The sequence below is a fragment of the Tasmannia lanceolata genome, unplaced genomic scaffold (assembly GCF_043159265.1).
Source record: "Tasmannia lanceolata isolate RefF3 unplaced genomic scaffold, GAP_Taslan_0.1 ptg000044l, whole genome shotgun sequence".
NCBI lineage: Eukaryota > Viridiplantae > Streptophyta > Magnoliopsida > Canellales > Winteraceae > Tasmannia > Tasmannia lanceolata.
Window position 1 is genome coordinate 7246929 of NW_027518721.1, and position 26527 is coordinate 7273455.

Genomic DNA, 26527 nt, shown 5'->3' on the forward strand with positions numbered 1-26527 from the left:
GACTCGCGCTTTGGTTTAGCAATTTACTGTCCTACATCCGATTGATTGATCATAACTCTCTCAATTTAACTCTTAATTCATTGAAATTAGTTTCATTTCGAAGGAATCGAAGTGTAGTTTAAAACGAAAGAAACGGAGATGAAAAACTCCAAGTATTTTGAGAGTTATTATGGAAATAGTTAGACTCGCGCTTTGGTTTAGCAATTTACTGACCTACCTCCGATTGATTGACCATAACTCTCTCAATTTAACTCTTAATTCATTGAAATTAGTTTCATTTCGAAGGAATCGAAGTGTAGTTTAAAACGAAAGAAACGGAGATGAAAAACTACAAGTATTTTGAGAGTTATTATGGAAATAGTTAGACTCGCGCTTTGGTTTAGCAATTTATTGACCTACCTCCGATTGATTGACCATAACTTTCTCAATTTAACTCTTAACTCATTGAAATTAGTTTCATTTCGAAGGAATCGAAGTGTAGTTTAAAACGAAAGAAACGGAGATGAAAAACTCCAAGTATTTTGAGAGTTATGATGGAAATAGTTAGACTCGCGCTTTGGTTTAACAATTTACTGACCTCCCTCCGATTGATTGACCATAAATCACTCAATTTAACTCGTAATTCATTGAAATTAGTTTCATTTCGAAGGAATCGAAGTGTAGTTTAAAACGAAAGAAACGGAGATGAAAAACTCCAAGTGTTTTGAGAGTTATGATGGAAATAGTTAGACTCGCGCTTTGGTTTAGCAATTTACTGACCTACCTCCGATTAATTGACCATAAATCACTCAATTTAACTCGTAATTAATTGAAATTAGTTTCATTTCGAAGGAATCGAAGTTTAGTTTAAAACGAAAGAAACGGAGATGAAAAACTCCAAGTATTTTGAGAGTTATGATGGAAATAGTTAGACTCGCGCTTTGGTTTAGCAATTTACTGTCCTACATCCGATTGATTGATCATAACTCTCTCAATTTAACTCTTAATTCATTGAAATTAGTTTCATTTCGAAGGAATCGAAGTGTAGTTTAAAACGAAAGAAACGGAGATGAAAAACTCCAAGTATTTTGAGAGTTATTATGGAAATAGTTAGACTCGCGCTTTGGTTTAGCAATTTACTGACCTACCTCCGATTAATTGACCATAAATCACTCAATTTAAATCGTAATTAATTGAAATTAGTTTCATTTCGAAGGAATCGAAGTTTAGTTTAAAACGAAAGAAACGGAGATGAAAAACTCCAAGTATTTTGAGAGTTATGATGGAAATAGTTAGACTCGCGCTTTGGTTTAGCAATTTACTGTCCTACATCCGATTAATTGACCATAACTCTCTCAATTTAACTCTTAAGTCATTAAAATTAGTTTCATTTCGAAGGAATCGAAGTGTAGTTTAAAACGAAAGAAACGGAGATGAGAAACTCCAAGTATTTTGAGAGTTATGATGGAAATAGTTAGACTCGCGCTTTGGTTTAGCAATTTACTGACCTACCTCCGATTGATTGACCATAACTCTCTCAATTTAAGTCGTAATTCATTTAAATTAGTTTCATTTCGAAGGAATCGAAGTGTAGTTTAAAACGAAAGAAACGGAGATGAAAAACTCTAAGTATTTTGAGAGTTATGATGGAAATAGTTAGACTCGCGCTTTGGTTTAGCAATTTACTGACCTCCCTCCGATTCATTGACCATAACTCACTCAATTTAACTCGTAATTCATTGTAATTAGTTTCATTTCTAAGGAATCGAAGTGTATCTTAAAACGAAAGAAACGGAGATGAAAAACTCCAAGTATTTTGAGAGTTATGATGGAAATAGTTAGACTCGCGCTTTGGTTTAGCAATTTACTGATCTACCTCCGATTGATTGACCATAACTCTCTCAATTTAACTCTTAACTCATTGAAATTAGTTTCATTTCGAAGGAATCGAAGTGTAGTTTAAAACGAAAGAAACGGAGATGAAAAACTCCAAGTATTTTGAGAGTTATGATGGAAATAGTTAGACTCGCGCTTTGGTTTAGCAATTTACTGACCTACCTCCGATTGATTGACCATAACTCACTCAATTTACCTCGTAATTCATTGAAATTAGTTTCATTTCGAAGGAATCGAAGTGTGGTTTAAAATGAAAGAAACGGAGATGAAAAACTACAAGTATTTTGAGAGTTATGATGGAAATAGTTAGACTCGCGCTTTGGTTTAGCAATTTACTGACCTACCTCCGGTTAATTGACCATAACTCACTCAATTTAACTCGTAATTCATTGTAATTAGTTTCATTTCTAAGGAATCGAAGTGTAGTTTAAAACGAAAGAAACGGAGATGAAAAACTACAAGTATTTTGAGAGTTATGATGGAAATAGTTAGACTCGCGCTTTGGTTTAGCAATTTACTGATCTACCTCCGATTGATTGACCATAACTCTCTCAATTTAACTCTTAATTGATTGAAATTAGTTTCATTTCGAAGGAATCGAAGTGTAGTTTAAAACGAAAGAAACGGAGATGAAAAACTCCAAGTATTTTGAGAGTTATGATGGAAATAGTTAGACTCGGGCTTTGGTTTAGCAATTTACTGACCTACCTCCGATTGATTGAACATAACTCACTCAATTTAACTCGTAATTCATTGAAATTAGTTTCATTTCGAAGGAATCGAAGTGTAGTTTAAAACGAAAGAAACGGAGATGAAAAACTCCAAGTATTTTGAGAGTTATGATGGAAATAGTTAGACTCGCGCTTTGGTTTAGCAATTTACTGACCTACCTCCGATTGATTGACCATAACTCTCTTAATTTAACTCGTAATTCATTTAAATTAGTTTGATATCGAAGGAATCGAAGTGTAGTTTAAAACGAAAGAAACGGAGATGAAAAACTCCAAGTATTTTGAGAGTTATGATGGAAATAGTTAGACTCACGCTTTGGTTTAGCAATTTACTGACCTCCCTCCGATTGATTGACCATAACTCACTCAATTTAACTCGTAATTCATTGAAATTAGTTTCATTTCGAAAGAATCGAAGTGTAGTTTAAAACGAAAGAAACGGAGATGAAAAACTCCAAGTATTTTGAGAGTTATGATGGAAATAGTTAGACTCGCGCTTTGGTTTAGCAATTTACTGACCTACCTCCGCTTGATTGACCATAACTCTCTCAATATAACTCTTAACTCTTTGAAATTACTTTCATTTCGAAGGAATCCAAGTGTAGTTTAAAACAAAAGAAACGGAGATGAAAAACTCCAAGTATTTTGAGAGTTATGATGGAAATAGTTAGACTCGCGCTTTGGTTTAGCAATTTACTGACCTACCTCCGATTGATTGACCATAACTCTCTCAATTTAACTCGTAATTCATTTAAATTAGTTTCATTTCGAAGGAATCGAAGTGTAGTTTAAAACGAAAGAAACGGAGATGAAAAACTCCAAGTATTTTGAGAGTTATGATGGAAATAGTTAGACTCGCGCTTTAGTTTAGCAATTTACTGACCTCCCTCCGATTGATTGACCATAACTCACTCAATTTAACTCGTAATTCATTGAAATTAGTTTCATTTCGAAGGAATCGAAGTGTAGTTTAAAACGAAAGAAACGGAGATGAAAAACTCTAAGTATTTTGAGAGTTATGATGGAAATAGTTAGACTCGCGCTTTGGTTTAGCAATTTACTGACCTACCTCCGATTGATTGATCATAACTCTCTCAATTTAACTCTTAATTCATTGAAATTAGTTTCATTTCGAAGGAATCGAAGTGTAGTTTAAAACGAAAGAAACGGAAATGAAAAACTCCAAGTATTTTGAGAGTTATTATGGAAATAGTTAGACTCGCGCTTTGTTTTGCAATTTACTGACCTACCTCCGATTAATTGACCATAAATCACTCAATTTAACTCGTAATTAATTGAAATTAGTTTCATTTCGAAGGAATCGAAGTTTAGTTTAAAACGAAAGAAACGGAGATGAAAAACTCCAAGTATTTTGAGAGTTATGATGGAAATAGTTACACTCGCGCTTTGGTTTAGCAATTTACTGTCCTACATCCGATTAATTGACCATAACTCTCTCAATTTAACTCTTAAGTCATTAAAATTAGTTTCATTTCGAAGGAATCGAAGTGAAGTTTAAAACGAAAGAAACGGAGATGAAAAACTCCAAGTATTTTGAGAGTTATGATGGAAATAGTTAGACTCGCGCTTTGGTTTAGCAATTTACTGACCAACCTCCGCTTGATTGACCATAACTCTCTCAATTTAACTCTTAACTCTTTGAAATTAGTTTCATTTCGAAGGAATCGAAGTGTAGTTTAAAACGGAAGAAACGGAGATGAAAAACTCCAAGTATTTTGAGAGTTATGATGGAAATAGTTAGACTCGCGCTTTGGTTTAGCAATTTACTGACCTACCTCCGATTGATTGACCATAACTCTCTCAATTTAACTCTTAATTCATTGAAATTAGTTTCATTTCGAAGGAATCGAAGTGTAGTTTAAAACGAAAGAAACGGAGATGAAAAACTACAAGTATTTTGAGAGTTATTATGGAAATAGTTAGACTCGCGCTTTGGTTTAGCAATTTATTGACCTACCTCCGATTGATTGACCATAACTTTCTCAATTTAACTCTTAACTCATTGAAATTAGTTTCATTTCGAAGGAATCGAAGTGTAGTTTAAAACGAAAGAAACGGAGATGAAAAACTCCAAGTATTTTGAGAGTTATGATGGAAATAGTTAGACTCGCGCTTTGGTTTAACAATTTACTGACCTCCCTCCGATTGATTGACCATAAATCACTCAATTTAACTCGTAATTCATTGAAATTAGTTTCATTTCGAAGGAATCGAAGTGTAGTTTAAAACGAAAGAAACGGAGATGAAAAACTCCAAGTATTTTGAGAGTTATGATGGAAATAGTTAGACTCGCGCTTTGGTTTAGCAATTTACTGACCTACCTCCGATTGATTGATCATAACTCTCTCAATTTAACTCTTAATTCATTGAAATTAGTTTCATTTCGAAGGAATCGAAGTGTGGTTTAAAATGAAAGAAACGGAGATGAAAAACTACAAGTATTTTGAGAGTTATGATGGAAATAGTTAGACTCGCGCTTTGGTTTAGCAATTTACTGACCTACCTCCGGTTAATTGACCATAACTCACTCAATTTAACTCGTAATTCATTGTAATTAGTTTCATTTCTAAGGAATCGAAGTGTAGTTTAAAACGAAAGAAACGGAGATGAAAAACTACAAGTATTTTGAGAGTTATGATGGAAATAGTTAGACTCGCGCTTTGGTTTAGCAATTTACTGACCTACCTCCGGTTAATTGACCATAACTCACTCAATTTAACTCGTAATTCATTGTAATTAGTTTCATTTCTAAGGAATCGAAGTGTAGTTTAAAACGAAAGAAACGGAGATGAAAAACTACAAGTATTTTGAGAGTTATGATGGAAATAGTTAGACTCGCGCTTTGGTTTAGCAATTTACTGATCTACCTCCGATTGATTGACCATAACTCTCTCAATTTAACTCTTAATTGATTGAAATTAGTTTCATTTCGAAGGAATCGAAGTGTAGTTTAAAACGAAAGAAACGGAGATGAAAAACTCCAAGTATTTTGAGAGTTATGATGGAAATAGTTAGACTCGGGCTTTGGTTTAGCAATTTACTGACCTACCTCCGATTGATTGAACATAACTCACTCAATTTAACTCGTAATTCATTGAAATTAGTTTCATTTCGAAGGAATCGAAGTGTAGTTTAAAACGAAAGAAACGGAGATGAAAAACTCCAAGTATTTTGAGAGTTATGATGGAAATAGTTAGACTCGCGCTTTGGTTTAGCAATTTACTGACCTACCTCCGATTGATTGACCATAACTCTCTTAATTTAACTCGTAATTCATTTAAATTAGTTTGATATCGAAGGAATCGAAGTGTAGTTTAAAACGAAAGAAACGGAGATGAAAAACTCCAAGTATTTTGAGAGTTATGATGGAAATAGTTAGACTCACGCTTTGGTTTAGCAATTTACTGACCTCCCTCCGATTGATTGACCATAACTCACTCAATTTAACTCGTAATTCATTGAAATTAGTTTCATTTCGAAAGAATCGAAGTGTAGTTTAAAACGAAAGAAACGGAGATGAAAAACTCCAAGTATTTTGAGAGTTATGATGGAAATAGTTAGACTCGCGCTTTGGTTTAGCAATTTCCTGACCTACCTCCGCTTGATTGACCATAACTCTCTCAATATAACTCTTAACTCTTTGAAATTACTTTCATTTCGAAGGAATCCAAGTGTAGTTTAAAACAAAAGAAACGGAGATGAAAAACTCCAAGTATTTTGAGAGTTATGATGGAAATAGTTAGACTCGCGCTTTGGTTTAGCAATTTACTGACCTACCTCCGATTGATTGACCATAACTCTCTCAATTTAACTCGTAATTCATTTAAATTAGTTTCATTTCGAAGGAATCGAAGTGTAGTTTAAAACGAAAGAAACGGAGATGAAAAACTCCAAGTATTTTGAGAGTTATGATGGAAATAGTTAGACTCGCGCTTTAGTTTAGCAATTTACTGACCTCCCTCCGATTGATTGACCATAACTCACTCAATTTAACTCGTAATTCATTGAAATTAGTTTCATTTCGAAGGAATCGAAGTGTAGTTTAAAACGAAAGAAACGGAGATGAAAAACTCTAAGTATTTTGAGAGTTATGATGGAAATAGTTAGACTCGCGCTTTGGTTTAGCAATTTACTGACCTACCTCCGATTGATTGATCATAACTCTCTCAATTTAACTCTTAATTCATTGAAATTAGTTTCATTTCGAAGGAATCGAAGTGTAGTTTAAAACGAAAGAAACGGAAATGAAAAACTCCAAGTATTTTGAGAGTTATTATGGAAATAGTTAGACTCGCGCTTTGTTTTGCAATTTACTGACCTACCTCCGATTAATTGACCATAAATCACTCAATTTAACTCGTAATTAATTGAAATTAGTTTCATTTCGAAGGAATCGAAGTTTAGTTTAAAACGAAAGAAACGGAGATGAAAAACTCCAAGTATTTTGAGAGTTATGATGGAAATAGTTACACTCGCGCTTTGGTTTAGCAATTTACTGTCCTACATCCGATTAATTGACCATAACTCTCTCAATTTAACTCTTAAGTCATTAAAATTAGTTTCATTTCGAAGGAATCGAAGTGAAGTTTAAAACGAAAGAAACGGAGATGAAAAACTCCAAGTATTTTGAGAGTTATGATGGAAATAGTTAGACTCGCGCTTTGGTTTAGCAATTTACTGACCAACCTCCGATTGATTGATCATAACTCTCTCAATTTAACTCTTAATTCATTGAAATTAGTTTCATTTCGAAGGAATCGAAGTGTAGTTTAAAACGAAAGAAACGGAGATGAAAAACTCCAAGTATTTTGAGAGTTATTATGGAAATAGTTAGACTCGCGCTTTGGTTTAGCAATTTACTGACCTACCTCCGATTGATTGACCATAACTCTCTCAATTTAACTCTTAATTCATTGAAATTAGTTTCATTTCGAAGGAATCGAAGTGTAGTTTAAAACGAAAGAAACGGAGATGAAAAACTACAAGTATTTTGAGAGTTATTATGGAAATAGTTAGACTCGCGCTTTGGTTTAGCAATTTATTGACCTACCTCCGATTGATTGACCATAACTTTCTCAATTTAACTCTTAACTCATTGAAATTAGTTTCATTTCGAAGGAATCGAAGTGTAGTTTAAAACGAAAGAAACGGAGATGAAAAACTCCAAGTATTTTGAGAGTTATGATGGAAATAGTTAGACTCGCGCTTTGGTTTAACAATTTACTGACCTCCCTCCGATTGATTGACCATAAATCACTCAATTTAACTCGTAATTCATTGAAATTAGTTTCATTTCGAAGGAATCGAAGTGTAGTTTAAAACGAAAGAAACGGAGATGAAAAACTCCAAGTGTTTTGAGAGTTATGATGGAAATAGTTAGACTCGCGCTTTGGTTTAGCAATTTACTGACCTACCTCCGATTAATTGACCATAAATCACTCAATTTAACTCGTAATTAATTGAAATTAGTTTCATTTCGAAGGAATCGAAGTTTAGTTTAAAACGAAAGAAACGGAGATGAAAAACTCCAAGTATTTTGAGAGTTATGATGGAAATAGTTAGACTCGCGCTTTGGTTTAGCAATTTACTGTCCTACATCCGATTGATTGATCATAACTCTCTCAATTTAACTCTTAATTCATTGAAATTAGTTTCATTTCGAAGGAATCGAAGTGTAGTTTAAAACGAAAGAAACGGAGATGAAAAACTCCAAGTATTTTGAGAGTTATTATGGAAATAGTTAGACTCGCGCTTTGGTTTAGCAATTTACTGACCTACCTCCGATTAATTGACCATAAATCACTCAATTTAAATCGTAATTAATTGAAATTAGTTTCATTTCGAAGGAATCGAAGTTTAGTTTAAAACGAAAGAAACGGAGATGAAAAACTCCAAGTATTTTGAGAGTTATGATGGAAATAGTTAGACTCGCGCTTTGGTTTAGCAATTTACTGTCCTACATCCGATTAATTGACCATAACTCTCTCAATTTAACTCTTAAGTCATTAAAATTAGTTTCATTTCGAAGGAATCGAAGTGTAGTTTAAAACGAAAGAAACGGAGATGAGAAACTCCAAGTATTTTGAGAGTTATGATGGAAATAGTTAGACTCGCGCTTTGGTTTAGCAATTTACTGACCTACCTCCGATTGATTGACCATAACTCTCTCAATTTAAGTCGTAATTCATTTAAATTAGTTTCATTTCGAAGGAATCGAAGTGTAGTTTAAAACGAAAGAAACGGAGATGAAAAACTCTAAGTATTTTGAGAGTTATGATGGAAATAGTTAGACTCGCGCTTTGGTTTAGCAATTTACTGACCTCCCTCCGATTCATTGACCATAACTCACTCAATTTAACTCGTAATTCATTGTAATTAGTTTCATTTCTAAGGAATCGAAGTGTATCTTAAAACGAAAGAAACGGAGATGAAAAACTCCAAGTATTTTGAGAGTTATGATGGAAATAGTTAGACTCGCGCTTTGGTTTAGCAATTTACTGATCTACCTCCGATTGATTGACCATAACTCTCTCAATTTAACTCTTAACTCATTGAAATTAGTTTCATTTCGAAGGAATCGAAGTGTAGTTTAAAACGAAAGAAACGGAGATGAAAAACTCCAAGTATTTTGAGAGTTATGATGGAAATAGTTAGACTCGCGCTTTGGTTTAGCAATTTACTGACCTACCTCCGATTGATTGACCATAACTCACTCAATTTACCTCGTAATTCATTGAAATTAGTTTCATTTCGAAGGAATCGAAGTGTGGTTTAAAATGAAAGAAACGGAGATGAAAAACTACAAGTATTTTGAGAGTTATGATGGAAATAGTTAGACTCGCGCTTTGGTTTAGCAATTTACTGACCTACCTCCGGTTAATTGACCATAACTCACTCAATTTAACTCGTAATTCATTGTAATTAGTTTCATTTCTAAGGAATCGAAGTGTAGTTTAAAACGAAAGAAACGGAGATGAAAAACTACAAGTATTTTGAGAGTTATGATGGAAATAGTTAGACTCGCGCTTTGGTTTAGCAATTTACTGATCTACCTCCGATTGATTGACCATAACTCTCTCAATTTAACTCTTAATTGATTGAAATTAGTTTCATTTCGAAGGAATCGAAGTGTAGTTTAAAACGAAAGAAACGGAGATGAAAAACTCCAAGTATTTTGAGAGTTATGATGGAAATAGTTAGACTCGGGCTTTGGTTTAGCAATTTACTGACCTACCTCCGATTGATTGAACATAACTCACTCAATTTAACTCGTAATTCATTGAAATTAGTTTCATTTCGAAGGAATCGAAGTGTAGTTTAAAACGAAAGAAACGGAGATGAAAAACTCCAAGTATTTTGAGAGTTATGATGGAAATAGTTAGACTCGCGCTTTGGTTTAGCAATTTACTGACCTACCTCCGATTGATTGACCATAACTCTCTTAATTTAACTCGTAATTCATTTAAATTAGTTTGATATCGAAGGAATCGAAGTGTAGTTTAAAACGAAAGAAACGGAGATGAAAAACTCCAAGTATTTTGAGAGTTATGATGGAAATAGTTAGACTCACGCTTTGGTTTAGCAATTTACTGACCTCCCTCCGATTGATTGACCATAACTCACTCAATTTAACTCGTAATTCATTGAAATTAGTTTCATTTCGAAAGAATCGAAGTGTAGTTTAAAACGAAAGAAACGGAGATGAAAAACTCCAAGTATTTTGAGAGTTATGATGGAAATAGTTAGACTCGCGCTTTGGTTTAGCAATTTACTGACCTACCTCCGCTTGATTGACCATAACTCTCTCAATATAACTCTTAACTCTTTGAAATTACTTTCATTTCGAAGGAATCCAAGTGTAGTTTAAAACAAAAGAAACGGAGATGAAAAACTCCAAGTATTTTGAGAGTTATGATGGAAATAGTTAGACTCGCGCTTTGGTTTAGCAATTTACTGACCTACCTCCGATTGATTGACCATAACTCTCTCAATTTAACTCGTAATTCATTTAAATTAGTTTCATTTCGAAGGAATCGAAGTGTAGTTTAAAACGAAAGAAACGGAGATGAAAAACTCCAAGTATTTTGAGAGTTATGATGGAAATAGTTAGACTCGCGCTTTAGTTTAGCAATTTACTGACCTCCCTCCGATTGATTGACCATAACTCACTCAATTTAACTCGTAATTCATTGAAATTAGTTTCATTTCGAAGGAATCGAAGTGTAGTTTAAAACGAAAGAAACGGAGATGAAAAACTCTAAGTATTTTGAGAGTTATGATGGAAATAGTTAGACTCGCGCTTTGGTTTAGCAATTTACTGACCTACCTCCGATTGATTGATCATAACTCTCTCAATTTAACTCTTAATTCATTGAAATTAGTTTCATTTCGAAGGAATCGAAGTGTAGTTTAAAACGAAAGAAACGGAAATGAAAAACTCCAAGTATTTTGAGAGTTATTATGGAAATAGTTAGACTCGCGCTTTGTTTTGCAATTTACTGACCTACCTCCGATTAATTGACCATAAATCACTCAATTTAACTCGTAATTAATTGAAATTAGTTTCATTTCGAAGGAATCGAAGTTTAGTTTAAAACGAAAGAAACGGAGATGAAAAACTCCAAGTATTTTGAGAGTTATGATGGAAATAGTTACACTCGCGCTTTGGTTTAGCAATTTACTGTCCTACATCCGATTAATTGACCATAACTCTCTCAATTTAACTCTTAAGTCATTAAAATTAGTTTCATTTCGAAGGAATCGAAGTGAAGTTTAAAACGAAAGAAACGGAGATGAAAAACTCCAAGTATTTTGAGAGTTATGATGGAAATAGTTAGACTCGCGCTTTGGTTTAGCAATTTACTGACCAACCTCCGCTTGATTGACCATAACTCTCTCAATTTAACTCTTAACTCTTTGAAATTAGTTTCATTTCGAAGGAATCGAAGTGTAGTTTAAAACGGAAGAAACGGAGATGAAAAACTCCAAGTATTTTGAGAGTTATGATGGAAATAGTTAGACTCGCGCTTTGGTTTAGCAATTTACTGACCTACCTCCGATTGATTGACCATAACTCTCTCAATTTAACTCTTAATTCATTGAAATTAGTTTCATTTCGAAGGAATCGAAGTGTAGTTTAAAACGAAAGAAACGGAGATGAAAAACTACAAGTATTTTGAGAGTTATTATGGAAATAGTTAGACTCGCGCTTTGGTTTAGCAATTTATTGACCTACCTCCGATTGATTGACCATAACTTTCTCAATTTAACTCTTAACTCATTGAAATTAGTTTCATTTCGAAGGAATCGAAGTGTAGTTTAAAACGAAAGAAACGGAGATGAAAAACTCCAAGTATTTTGAGAGTTATGATGGAAATAGTTAGACTCGCGCTTTGGTTTAACAATTTACTGACCTCCCTCCGATTGATTGACCATAAATCACTCAATTTAACTCGTAATTCATTGAAATTAGTTTCATTTCGAAGGAATCGAAGTGTAGTTTAAAACGAAAGAAACGGAGATGAAAAACTCCAAGTATTTTGAGAGTTATGATGGAAATAGTTAGACTCGCGCTTTGGTTTAGCAATTTACTGACCTACCTCCGATTGATTGATCATAACTCTCTCAATTTAACTCTTAATTCATTGAAATTAGTTTCATTTCGAAGGAATCGAAGTGTAGTTTAAAACGAAAGAAACGGAGATGAAAAACTCCAAGTATTTTGAGAGTTATTATGGAAATAGTTAGACTCGCGCTTTGGTTTAGCAATTTACTGACCTACCTCCGATTAATTGACCATAAATCACTCAATTTAACTCGTAATTAATTGAAATTAGTTTCATTTCGAAGGAATCGAAGTTTAGTTTAAAACGAAAGAAACGGAGATGAAAAACTCCAAGTATTTTGAGAGTTATGATGGAAATAGTTAGACTCGCGCTTTGGTTTAGCAATTTACTGTCCTACATCCGATTGATTGATCATAACTCTCTCAATTTAACTCTTAATTCATTGAAATTAGTTTCATTTCGAAGGAATCGAAGTGTAGTTTAAAACGAAAGAAACGGAGATGAAAAACTCCAAGTATTTTGAGAGTTATTATGGAAATAGTTAGACTCGCGCTTTGGTTTAGCAATTTACTGACCTACCTCCGATTAATTGACCATAAATCACTCAATTTAAATCGTAATTAATTGAAATTAGTTTCATTTCGAAGGAATGGAAGTTTAGTTTAAAACGAAAGAAACGGAGATGAAAAACTCCAAGTATTTTGAGAGTTATGATGGAAATAGTTAGACTCGCGCTTTGGTTTAGCAATTTACTGTCCTACATCCGATTAATTGACCATAACTCTCTCAATTTAACTCTTAAGTCATTAAAATTAGTTTCATTTCGAAGGAATCGAAGTGTAGTTTAAAACGAAAGAAACGGAGATGAGAAACTCCAAGTATTTTGAGAGTTATGATGGAAATAGTTAGACTCGCGCTTTGGTTTAGCAATTTACTGACCTACCTCCGATTGATTGACCATAACTCTCTCAATTTAAGTCGTAATTCATTTAAATTAGTTTCATTTCGAAGGAATCGAAGTGTAGTTTAAAACGAAAGAAACGGAGATGAAAAACTCTAAGTATTTTGAGAGTTATGATGGAAATAGTTAGACTCGCGCTTTGGTTTAGCAATTTACTGACCTCCCTCCGATTCATTGACCATAACTCACTCAATTTAACTCGTAATTCATTGTAATTAGTTTCATTTCTAAGGAATCGAAGTGTATCTTAAAACGAAAGAAACGGAGATGAAAAACTCCAAGTATTTTGAGAGTTATGATGGAAATAGTTAGACTCGCGCTTTGGTTTAGCAATTTACTGATCTACCTCCGATTGATTGACCATAACTCTCTCAATTTAACTCTTAACTCATTGAAATTAGTTTCATTTCGAAGGAATCGAAGTGTAGTTTAAAACGAAAGAAACGGAGATGAAAAACTCCAAGTATTTTGAGAGTTATGATGGAAATAGTTAGACTCGTGCTTTGGTTTAGCAATTTACTGACCTACCTCCGATTGATTGACCATAACTCTCTCAATTTAACTCTTAACTCATTGAAATTAGTTTCATTTCGAAGGAATCGAAGTGTAGTTTAAAACGAAAGAAACGGAGATGAAAAACTCCAAGTATTTTGAGAGTTATGATGGAAATAGTTAGACTCGCGCTTTGGTTTAGCAATTTACTGACCTACCTCCGATTGATTGACCATAACTCTCTAAATTTAACTCTTAATTCATTGAAATTAGTTTCATTTCGAAGGAATCGAAGTGTAGTTTAAAACGAAAGAAACGGAGATGAAAAATTCCAAGTATTTTGAGAGTTATGATAGAAATAGTTAGAATCGCGCTTTGTTTAGCAATTTACTGACCTACCTCCGATTAATTGACCATAACTCTCTCAATTTAACTCTTAACTCATTGAAATTAGTTTCATTTCGAAGTAATCGAAGTGTAGTTTAAAACGAAAGAAACGGAGATGAAAAACTCCAAGTATTTTGAGAGTTATGATGGAAATAGTTAGACTCGCGCTTTAGTTTAGCAATTTACTGACCTACCTCCGATTGATTGACCATAACTCTCTAAATTTAACTCGTAATTCATTTAAATTAGTTTCATTTCGAAGGAATCGAAGTGTAGTTTAAAACGAAAGAAACGGAGATGAAAAACTCCAAGTATTTTGAGAGTTATGATGGAAATAGTTAGACTCGCGCTTTGGTTTAGCAATTTACTGACCTCCCTCCGATTGATATACCATAAATCACTAAATTTAACTCGTAATTCATTGAAATTAGTTTCATTTCGAAAGAATCGAAGTGTAGTTTAAAACGAAAGAAACGGAGATGAAAAACTCCAAGTATTTTGAGAGTTATGATAGAAATAGTTAGACTCGCGCTTTGGTTTATCAATTTACTGACCTACCTCCGATTGATTGACCATAACTCTCTCAATTTAACTCTTAACTCATTGAAATTAGTTTCATTTCGAAGGAATCGAACTTTAGTTTAAAACGAAAGAAACGAAGATGAAAAACTCCAAGTATTTTGAGAGTTATGATGGAAATAGTTAGACTCGCGCTTAAGTTTAGCAATTTACTAACCTACCTCCGATTGATTGAACATAACTCTCTCAATTTAACTCGTAATTCATTTAAATTAGTTTCATTTCGAAGGAATCGAAGTGTAGTTTAAAACGAAAGAAACGGAGATGAAAAACTCCAAGTATTTTGAGAGTTATGATAGAAATAGTTAGACTCGCGCTTTGGTTTAGCAATTTACTGACCTCCCTCCGATTGATTGACCATAAATCACTCAATTTAACTCGTAATTCATTGAAATTAGTTTCATTTCGAAGGAACCGACGTGTAGTTTAAAACGAAAGAAACGGAGATGAAATACTCCAAGGATTTTGAGAGTTATGATGGAAATAGTTAGACTCGCGCTTTGGTTTAGCAATTTACTGACGTACCTACGATTGATTGACCATAACTCTCTCAATTTAACTCTTAATTCATTGAAATTAGTTTCATTTCGAAGGAATCGAATTGTAGTCTAAAACGAAAGAAACGGAGATGAAAAACTCCAAGTATTTTGAGAGTTATGATGGAAATAGTTAGACTCGTGCTTTGGTGTAGCAATTTACTGACCTACCTCCGATTGATTGACCATAACTCACTCAATTTTACTTGTAATTTATTGAAATTAGTTTCATTTCGAAGGACTCGAAGTGTAGTTTAAAACGAAAGAAACGGAGATGAAAAACTCCAAGTACTTTGAGAGTTATGATGGAAATAGTTAGACTCGGGCTTTGGTTTAGCAATTTACTGACCTACCTCCGATTGATTGACCATAACTCACTCAATTTAACTCGTAAATCATTGAAATTAGTTTCATTTCGAAGGAATCGAAGTGTAGTTTAAAACGAAAGAAACGGAGATGAAAAACTCCAACTATTTTGAGAGTTATGATGGAAATAGTTAGACTCGCGCTTTGATTTAGCAATTTACTGACCTACATCCGATTGATTGACCATAACTCTCTCAATTTAACTCTTAAGTCATTGAAATTAGTTTCATTTCGAAGGAATCGAAGTGTAGTTTAAAACGAAAGAAACGGAGATGAAAAACTCCAAGTATTTTGAGAGTTATGATGGAAATAGTTAGACTCGCGCTTTGGTTTAGCAATTTACTGACTTACCTCCGATTGATTGACCATAACTCTCTATATTTAACTCGTAATTCATTTAAATTAGTTTCATTTCGAAGGAATCGAAGTGTAGTTTAAAACGAAAGAAAGGGAGATGAAATACTCCAAGTATTTTGAGAGTTATGATGGAAATAGTTAGACTCGCGCTTTGTTTTAGCAATTTACTGACCTACCTCCGATTGATTGACCATAACTCTCTCAATTTAAGTCGTAATTCATTTAAATTAGTTTCATTTCGAAGGAATCGAAGTGTAGTTTAAAACGAAAGAAACGGAGATGAAAAACTCCAAGTATTTTGAGAGTTATGATGGAAATAGTTAGACTCGCGCTTTGGTTTAGCAATTTACTGACCTCCCTCCGATTCATTGACCATAACTCACTCAATTTAACTCGTAATTCATTGTAATTAGTTTCATTTCTAAGGAATCGAAGTGTATCTTAAAACGAAAGAAACGGAGATGAAAAACTCCAAGTATTTTGAGAGTTATGATGGAAATAGTTAGACTCGCGCTTTGGTTTAGCAATTTACTGATATACGTACGATTGATTGACCATAACTCTTTCAATTTAACTCTTAACTCATTGAAATTAGTTTCATTTCGAAGGAATCGAAGTGTAGTTTAAAACGAAAGAAACGGAGATGAAAAACTCCAAGTATTTTGAGAGTTATGATGGAAATAGTTAGACTCGCGCTTTGGTTTAGCAATTTACTGACCTACCTCCGATTGATTGACCATAACTCTCTCAATTTAACTCTTAACTCATTGAAATTAGTTTCATTTCGAAGGAATCGAAGTGTAGTTTAAAACGAAAGAAACGGAGATGAAAAACTCCAAGTATTTTGAGAGTTATGATGGAAATAGTTAGACTCGCACTTTGGTTTAGCAATTTACTGACCTACCTCCGATTGATTGACCATAACTCTCTCAATTTAACTCTTAATTCATTGAAATTAGTTTCATTTCGAAGGAATCGAAGTGTAGTTTAAAACGAAAGAAACGGAGATGAAAAATTCCAAGTATTTTGAGAGTTATGATAGAAATAGTTAGAATCGCGCTTTGTTTAGCAATTTACTGACCTACCTATGATTAATTGACCATAACTCTCTCAATTTAGCTCTTAACTCATTGAAATTAGTTTCATTTCGAAGTAATCGAAGTGTAGTTTAAAACGAAAGAAACGGAGATGAAAAACTCCAAGTATTTTGAGAGTTATGATGGAAATAGTTAGACTCGCGCTTTAGTTTAGCAATTTACTGACCTACCTACGATTGATTGACCATAACTCTCTCAATTTAACTCTTAATTCATTGAAATTAGTTTCATTTCGAAGGAATCGAAGTGTAGTTTAAAACGAAAGAAACGGAGATGAAAAACTCCAAGTATTTTGAGAGTTATGATGGAAATAGTTAGACTCGCGCTTTAGTTTAACAATTTACTGACCTACCTCCGATTGATTGACCATAACTCTCTAAATTTAACTCGTAATTCATTTAAATTAGTTTCATTTCGAAGGAATCGAAGTGTAGTTTGAAACGAAAGAAACGGAGATGAAAAACTCCAAGTATTTTGAGAGTTATGATGGAAATAGTTAGACTCGCGCTTTGGTTTAGCAATTTACTGACCTCCCTCCGATTGATATATCATAAATCACTCAATTTAACTCGTAATTCATTGAAATTAGTTTCATTTCGAAAGAATCGAAGTGTAGTTTAAAACGAAAGAAACGGAGATGAAAAACTCCAAGTATTTTGAGAGTTATGATAGAAATAGTTAGACTCGCGCTTTGGTTTATCAATTTACTGACCGACCTCCGATTGATTGACCATAACTCTCTCAATTTAACTCTTAACTCATTGAAATTAGTTTCATTTCGAAGGAATCGAACTTTAGTTTAAAACGAAAGAAACGAAGATGAAAAACTCCAAGTATTTTGAGAGTTATGATGGAAATAGTTAGACTCGCGCTTTAGTTTAGCAATTTACTGACCTACCTCCGATTGATTGAACATAACTCTCTCAATTTAACTCGTAATTCATTTAAATTAGTTTCATTTCGAAGGAATCGAAGTGTAGTTTAAAACGAAAGAAACGGAGATGAAAAACTCCAAGTATTTTGAGAGTTATGATAGAAATAGTTAGACTCGCGCTTTGGTTTAGCAATTTACTGACCTCCCTCCGATTGATTGACCATAAATCACTCAATTTAACTCGTAATTCATTGAAATTAGATTTATTTCGAAGGAATCGACGTGTAGTTTAAAACGAAAGAAACGGAGATGAAAAACTCCAAGTATTTTGAGAGTTATGATGGAAATAGTTAGACTCGCGCTTTGGTTTAGCAATTTACTGACGTACCTACGATTGATTGACCATAACTCTCTCAATTTAACTCTTAATTCATTGAAATTAGTTTCATTTCGAAGGAATCGAAGTGTAGTTTAAAACGAAAGAAACGGAGATGAAAAACTCCATGTATTTTGAGAGTTATGATGGAAATAGTTAGACTCGTGCTTTGGTTTAGCAATTTACTGACCTACCTCCGATTGATTGACCATAACTCACTCAATTTTACTTGTAATTGATTGAAATTAGTTTCATTTCGAAGGACTCGAAGTGTAGTTTATAACGAAAGAAACGGAGATGAAAAACTCCAAGTATTTTGAGAGTTATGATGGAAATAGTTAGACTCGGGCTTTGGTTTAGCAATTTACTGACCTACCTCCGATTGATTGACCATAACTCACTCAATTTAACTCGTAATTCATTGAAATTAGTTTCATTTCGAAGGAATCGAAGTGTAGTTTAAAACGAAAGAAACGGAGATGAAAAACTCCAAGTATTTTGAGAGTTATGATGGAAATAGTTAGACTCGCGCTTTGGTTTAGCAATTTACTGACCTACCTCCGATTGATTGACCATAACTCTCTCAATTTAACTCTTAACTCATTGAAATTAGTTTCATTTCGAAGGAATCGAAGTGTAGTTTAAAACGAAAGAAACGGAGATGAAAAACTCCAAGTATTTTGAGAGTTATGATGGAAATAGTTAGACTCGCGCTTAAGTTTAGCAATTTACTAACCTACCTCCGATTGATTGAACATAACTCTCTCAATTTAACTCGTAATTCATTTAAATTAGTTTCATTTCGAAGGAATCGAAGTGTAGTTTAAAACGAAAGAAACGGAGATGAAAAACTCCAAGTATTTTGAGAGTTATGATAGAAATAGTTAGACTCGCGCTTTGGTTTAGCAATTTACTGACCTCCCTCCGATTGATTGACCATAAATCACTCAATTTAACTCGTAATTCATTGAAATTAGTTTCATTTCGAAGGAACCGACGTGTAGTTTAAAACGAAAGAAACGGAGATGAAATACTCCAAGGATTTTGAGAGTTATGATGGAAATAGTTAGACTCGCGCTTTGGTTTAGCAATTTACTGACGTACCTACGATTGATTGACCATAACTCTCTCAATTTAACTCTTAATTCATTGAAATTAGTTTCATTTCGAAGGAATCGAATTGTAGTTTAAAACGAAAGAAACGGAGATGAAAAACTCCAAGTATTTTGAGAGTTATGATGGAAATAGTTAGACTCGTGCTTTGGTGTAGCAATTTAATGACCTACCTCCGATTGATTGACCATAACTCACTCAATTTTACTTGTAATTGATTGAAATTAGTTTCATTTCGAAGGACTCGAAGTGTAGTTTAAAACGAAAGAAACGGAGATGAAAAACTCCAAGTACTTTGAGAGTTATGATGGAAATAGTTAGACTCGGGCTTTGGTTTAGCAATTTACTGACATACCTCCGATTGATTGACCATAACTCACTCAATTTAACTCGTAATTCATTGAAATTAGTTTCATTTCGAAGGAATCGAAGTGTAGTTTAAAACGAAAGAAACGGAGATGAAAAACTCCAACTATTTTGAGAGTTATGATGGAAATAGTTAGACTCGCGCTTTGATTTAGCAATTTACTGACCTACATCCGATTGATTGACCATAACTCTCTCAATTTAACTCTTAAGTCATTGAAATTAGTTTCATTTCGAAGGAATCGAAGTGTAGTTTAAAACGAAAGAAACGGAGATGAAAAACTCCAAGTATTTTGAGAGTTATGATGGAAATAGTTAGACTCGCGCTTTGGTTTAGCAATTTACTGACTTACCTCCGATTGAATGACCATAACTCTTTATATTTAACTCGTAATTCATTTAAATTAGTTTCATTTCGAAGGAATCGAAGTGTAGTTTAAAACGAAAGAAACGGAGATGAAATACTCCAAGTATTTTGAGAGTTATGATGGAAATAGTTAGACTCGCGCTTTGTTTTAGCAATTTACTGACCTACCTCCGATTGATTGACCATAACTCTCTCAATTTAAGTCGTAATTCATTTAAATTAGTTTCATTTCGAAGGAATCGAAGTGTAGTTTAAAACGAAAGAAACGGAGATGAAAAACTCCAAGTATTTTGAGAGTTATGATGGAAATAGTTAAACTCGCGCTTTGGTTTAGCAATTTACTGACCTCCCTCCGATTCATTGACCATAACTCACTCAATTTAACTCGTAATTCATTGTAATTAGTTTCATTTCTAAGGAATCGAAGTGTATCTTAAAACGAAAGAAACGGAGATGAAAAACTCCAAGTATTTTGAGAGTTATGATGGAAATAGTTAGACTCGCGCTTTGGTTTAGCAATTTACTGATATACGTACGATTGATTGACCATAACTCTTTCAATTTAACTCTTAACTCATTGAAATTAGTTTCATTTCGAAGGAATCGAAGTGTAGTTTAAAACGAAAGAAACGGAGATGAAAAACTCCAAGTATTTTGAGAGTTATGATGGAAATAGTTAGACTCGCGCTTTGGTTTAGCAATTTACTGACCTACCTCCGATTGATTGACCATAACTCTCTCAATTTAACTCTTAACTCATTGAAATTAGTTTCATTTCGAAGGAATCGAAGTGTAGTTTAAAACGAAAGAAACGGAGATGAAAAACTCCAAGTATTTTGAGAGTTATGATGGAAATAGTTAGACTCGCACTTTGGTTTAGCAATTTACTGACCTACCTCCGATTGATTGACCATAACTCTCTCAATTTAACTCTTAATTCATTGCAATTAGTTTCATTTCGAAGGAATCGAAGTGTAGTTTAAAACGAAAGAAACGGAGATGAAAAATTCCAAGTATTTTGAGAGTTATGATAGAAATAGTTAGAATCGCGCTTTGTTTAGCAATTTACTGACCTACCTATGATTAATTGACCATAACTCTCTCAATTTAGCTCTTAACTCATTGAAATTAGTTTCATTTCGAAGTAATCGAAGTGTAGTTTAAAACGAAAGAAACGGAGATGAAAAACTCCAAGTATTTTGAGAGTTATGATGGAAATAGTTAGACTCGCGCTTTAGTTTAGCAATTTACTGACCTACCTCCGATTGATTGACCATAACTCTCTCAATTTAAGTCGTAATTCATTTAAATTAGTTTCATTTCGAAGGAATCGAAGTGTAGTTTAAAACGAAAGAAACGGAGATGAAAAACTCCAAGTATTTTGAGAGTTATGATGGAAATAGTTAGACTCGCGCTTTGGTTTAGCAATTTACTGACCTCCCTCCGATTGATTGACCAGACCTCACTCAATTTAACTCGTAATTCATTGTAATTAGTTTCATTTCTAAGGAATCGAAGTGTATCTTAAAACGAAAGAAACGGAGATGAAAAACTACAAGTATTTTGAGAGTTATGATGGAAATAGTTAGACTCGCGCTTTGGTTTAGCAATTTACTGATCTACCTCCGATTGATTGACCATAACTCTCTCAATTTAACTCTTAACTCATTGAAATTAGTTTCATTTCGAAGGAATCGAAGTGTAGTTTAAAACGAAAGAAACGAAGATGAAAAACTCCAAGTATTTTGAGAGTTATGATGGAAATAGTTAGACTCGCGCTTTGGTTTAGCAATTTACTGATATACGTACGATTGATTGACCATAACTCTTTCAATTTAACTCTTAACTCATTGAAATTAGTTTCATTTCGAAGGAATCGAAGTGTAGTTTAAAACGAAAGAAACGAAGATGAAAAACTCCAAGTATTTTGAGAGTTATGATGGAAATAGTTAGACTCGCGCTTTAGTTTAGCAATTTACTGACCTACCTACGATTGATTAACCATAACTCTCTCAATTTAACTCTTAATTCATTGAAATTAGTTTCATTTCGAAGGAATCGAAGTGTAGTTTAAAACGAAAGAAACGGAGATGAAAAACTCCAAGTATTTTGAGAGTTATGATGGAAATAGTTAGACTCGCGCTTTAGTTTAGCAATTTACTGACCTACCTCCGATTGATTGACCATAACTCTCTAAATTTAACTCGTAATTCATTTAAATTAGTTTCATTTCGAAGGAATCGAAGTGTAGTTTGAAACGAAAGAAACGGAGATGAAAAACTCCAAGTATTTTGAGAGTTATGATGGAAATAGTTAGACTCGCGCTTTGGTTTAGCAATTTACTGACCTCCCTCCGATTGATATATCATAAATCACTCAATTTAACTCGTAATTCATTGAAATTAGTTTCATTTCGAAAGAATCGAAGTGTAGTTTAAAACGAAAGAAACGGAGATGAAAAACTCCAAGTATTTTGAGAGTTATGATAGAAATAGTTAGACTCGCGCTTTGGTTTATCAATTTACTGACCGACCTCCGATTGATTGACCATAACTCTCTCAATTTAACTCTTAACTCATTGAAATTAGTTTCATTTCGAAGGAATCGAACTTTAGTTTAAAACGAAAGAAACGAAGATGAAAAACTCCAAGTATTTTGAGAGTTATGATGGAAATAGTTAGACTCACGCTTTAGTTTAGCAATTTACTGACCTACCTCCGATTGATTGAACATAACTCTCTCAATTTAACTCGTAATTCATTTAAATTAGTTTCATTTCGAAGGAATCGAAGTGTAGTTTAAAACGAAAGAAACGGAGATGAAAAACTCCAAGTATTTTGAGAGTTATGATAGAAATAGTTAGACTCGCGCTTTGGTTTAGCAATTTACTGACCTCCCTCCGATTGATTGACCATAAATCACTCAATTTAACTCGTAATTCATTGAAATTAGTTTTATTTCGAAGGAATCGACGTGTAGTTTAAAACGAAAGAAACGGAGATGAAAAACTCCAAGTATTTTGAGAGTTATGATGGAAATAGTTAGACTCGTGCTTTGGTTTAGCAATTTACTGACCTACCTCCGATTGATTGACCATAAATCAGTCAATTTTACTTGTAATTGATTGAAATTAGTTTCATTTCGAAGGACTCGAAGTGTAGTTTAAAATGAAAGAAACGGAGATGAAAAACTCCAAGTATTTTGAGAGTTATGATGGAAATAGTTAGACTCGCGCTTTGGTTTAGCAATTTACTGACCTACCTCCGATTGATTGACCATAACTCTCTCAATTTAACTCTTAACTCATTGAAATTAGTTTCATTTCGAAGGAATCGAAGTGTAGTTTAAAACGAAAGAAACGGAGATGAAAAACTCCAAGTATTTTGAGAGTTATGATGGAAATAGTTAGACTCGCACTTTGGTTTAGCAATTTACTGACCTACCTCCGATTGATTGACCATAACTCTCTCAATTTAACTCTTAATTCATTGAAATTAGTTTCATTTCGAAGGAATCGAAGTGTAGTTTAAAACGAAAGAAACGGAGATGAAAAACTCCAAGTATTTTGAGAGTTATGATGGAAATAGTTAGACTCGCGCTTTGGTTTAGCAATTTACTGACTTACCTCCGATTGAATGACCATAACTCTCTATATTTAACTCGTAATTCATTTAAATTAGTTTCATTTCGAAGGAATCGAAGTGTAGTTTAAAACGAAAGAAACGGAGATGAAATACTCCAAGTATTTTGAGAGTTATGATGGAAATAGTTAGACTCGCGCTTTGTTTTAGCAATTTACTGACCTACCTCCGATTGATTGACCATAACTCTCTCAATTTAAGTCGTAATTCATTTAAATTAGTTTCATTTCGAAGGAATCGAAGTGTAGTTTAAAACGAAAGAAACGGAGATGAAAAACTCCAAGTATTTTGAGAGTTATGATGGAAATAGTTAGACTCGCGCTTTGGTTTAGCAATTTACTGACCTCCCTCCGATTCATTGACCATAACTCACTCAATTTAACTCGTAATTCATTGTAATTAGTTTCATTTCTAAGGAATCGAAGTGTATCTTAAAACGAAAGAAACGGAGATGAAAAACTCCAAGTATTTTGAGAGTTATGATGGAAATAGTTAGACTCGCGCTTTGGTTTAGCAATTTACTGATATACGTACGATTGATTGACCATAACTCTTTCAATTTAACTCTTAACTCATTGAAATTAGTTTCATTTCGAAGGAATCGAAGTGTAGTTTAAAACGAAAGAAACGGAGATGAAAAACTCCAAGTATTTTGAGAGTTATGATGGAAATAGTTAGACTCGCGCTTTGGTTTAGCAATTTACTGACCTACCTCCGATTGATTGACCATAACTCTCTCAATTTAACTCTTAACTCATTGAAATTAGTTTCATTTCGAAGGAATCGAAGTGTAGTTTAAAACGAAAGAAACGGAGATGAAAAACTCCAAGTATTTTGAGAGTTATGATGGAAATAGTTAGACTCGCACTTTGGTTTAGCAATTTACTGACCTACCTCCGATTGATTGACCATAACTCTCTCAATTTAACTCTTAATTCATTGAAATTAGTTTCATTTCGAAGGAATCGAAGTGTAGTTTAAAACGAAAGAAACGGAGATGAAAAATTCCAAGTATTTTGAGAGTTATGATAGAAATAGTTAGAATCGCGCTTTGTTTAGCAATTTACTGACCTACCTATGATTAATTGACCATAACTCACTCAATTTAGCTCTTAACTCATTGAAATTAGTTTCATTTCGAAGTAATCGAAGTGTAGTTTAATACGAAAGAAACGGAGATGAAAAACTCCAAGTATTTTGAGAGTTATGATGGAAATAGTTAGACTCGCGCTTTAGTTTAGCAATTTACTGACCTACCTCCGATTGATTGACCATAACTCTCTCAATTTAAGTCGTAATTCATTTAAATTAGTTTCATTTCGAAGGAATCGAAGTGTAGTTTAAAACGAAAGAAACGGAGATGAAAAACTCCAAGTATTTTGAGAGTTATGATGGAAATAGTTAGACTCGCGCTTTGGTTTAGCAATTTACTGACCTCCCTCCGATTGATTGACCAGACCTCACTCAATTTAACTCGTAATTCATTGTAATTAGTTTCATTTCTAAGGAATCGAAGTGTATCTTAAAACGAAAGAAACGGAGATGAAAAACTACAAGTATTTTGAGAGTTATGATGGAAATAGTTAGACTCGCGCTTTGGTTTAGCAATTTACTGATCTACCTCCGATTGATTGACCATAACTCTCTCAATTTAACTCTTAACTCATTGAAATTAGTTTCATTTCGAAGGAATCGAAGTGTAGTTTAAAACGAAAGAAACGAAGATGAAAAACTCCAAGTATTTTGAGAGTTATGATGGAAATAGTTAGACTCGCGCTTTGGTTTAGCAATTTACTGATATACGTACGATTGATTGACCATAACTCTTTCAATTTAACTCTTAACTCATTGAAATTAGTTTCATTTCGAAGGAATCGAAGTGTAGTTTAAAACGAAAGAAACGAAGATGAAAAACTCCAAGTATTTTGAGAGTTATGATGGAAATAGTTAGACTCGCGCTTTGGTTTAGCAATTTACTGACTTACCTCCGATTGAATGACCATAACTCTCTATATTTAACTCGTAATTCATTTAAATTAGTTTCATTTCGAAGGAATCGAAGTGTAGTTTAAAACGAAAGAAACGGAGATGAAAAACTCCAAGTATTTTGAGAGTTATGATGGAAATAGTTAGACTCGCGCTTTGGTTTAGCAATTTACTGACTTACCTCCGATTGAATGACCATAACTCTCTATATTTAACTCGTAATTCATTTAAATTAGTTTCATTTCGAAGGAATCGAAGTGTAGTTTAAAACGAAAGAAACGGAGATGAAATACTCCAAGTATTTTGAGAGTTATGATGGAAATAGTTAGACTCGCGCTTTGTTTTAGCAATTTACTGACCTACCTCCGATTGATTGACCATAACTCTCTCAATTTAAGTCGTAATTCATTTAAATTAGTTTCATTTCGAAGGAATCGAAGTGTAGTTTAAAACGAAAGAAACGGAGATGAAAAACTCCAAGTATTTTGAGAGTTATGATGGAAATAGTTAGACTCGCGCTTTGGTTTAGCAATTTACTGACCTCCCTCCGATTCATTGACCATAACTCACTCAATTTAACTCGTAATTCATTGTAATTAGTTTCATTTCTAAGGAATCGAAGTGTATCTTAAAACGAAAGAAACGGAGATGAAAAACTCCAAGTATTTTGAGAGTTATGATGGAAATAGTTAGACTCGCGCTTTGGTTTAGCAATTTACTGATATACGTACGATTGATTGACCATAACTCTTTCAATTTAACTCTTAACTCATTGAAATTAGTTTCATTTCGAAGGAATCGAAGTGTAGTTTAAAACGAAAGAAACGGAGATGAAA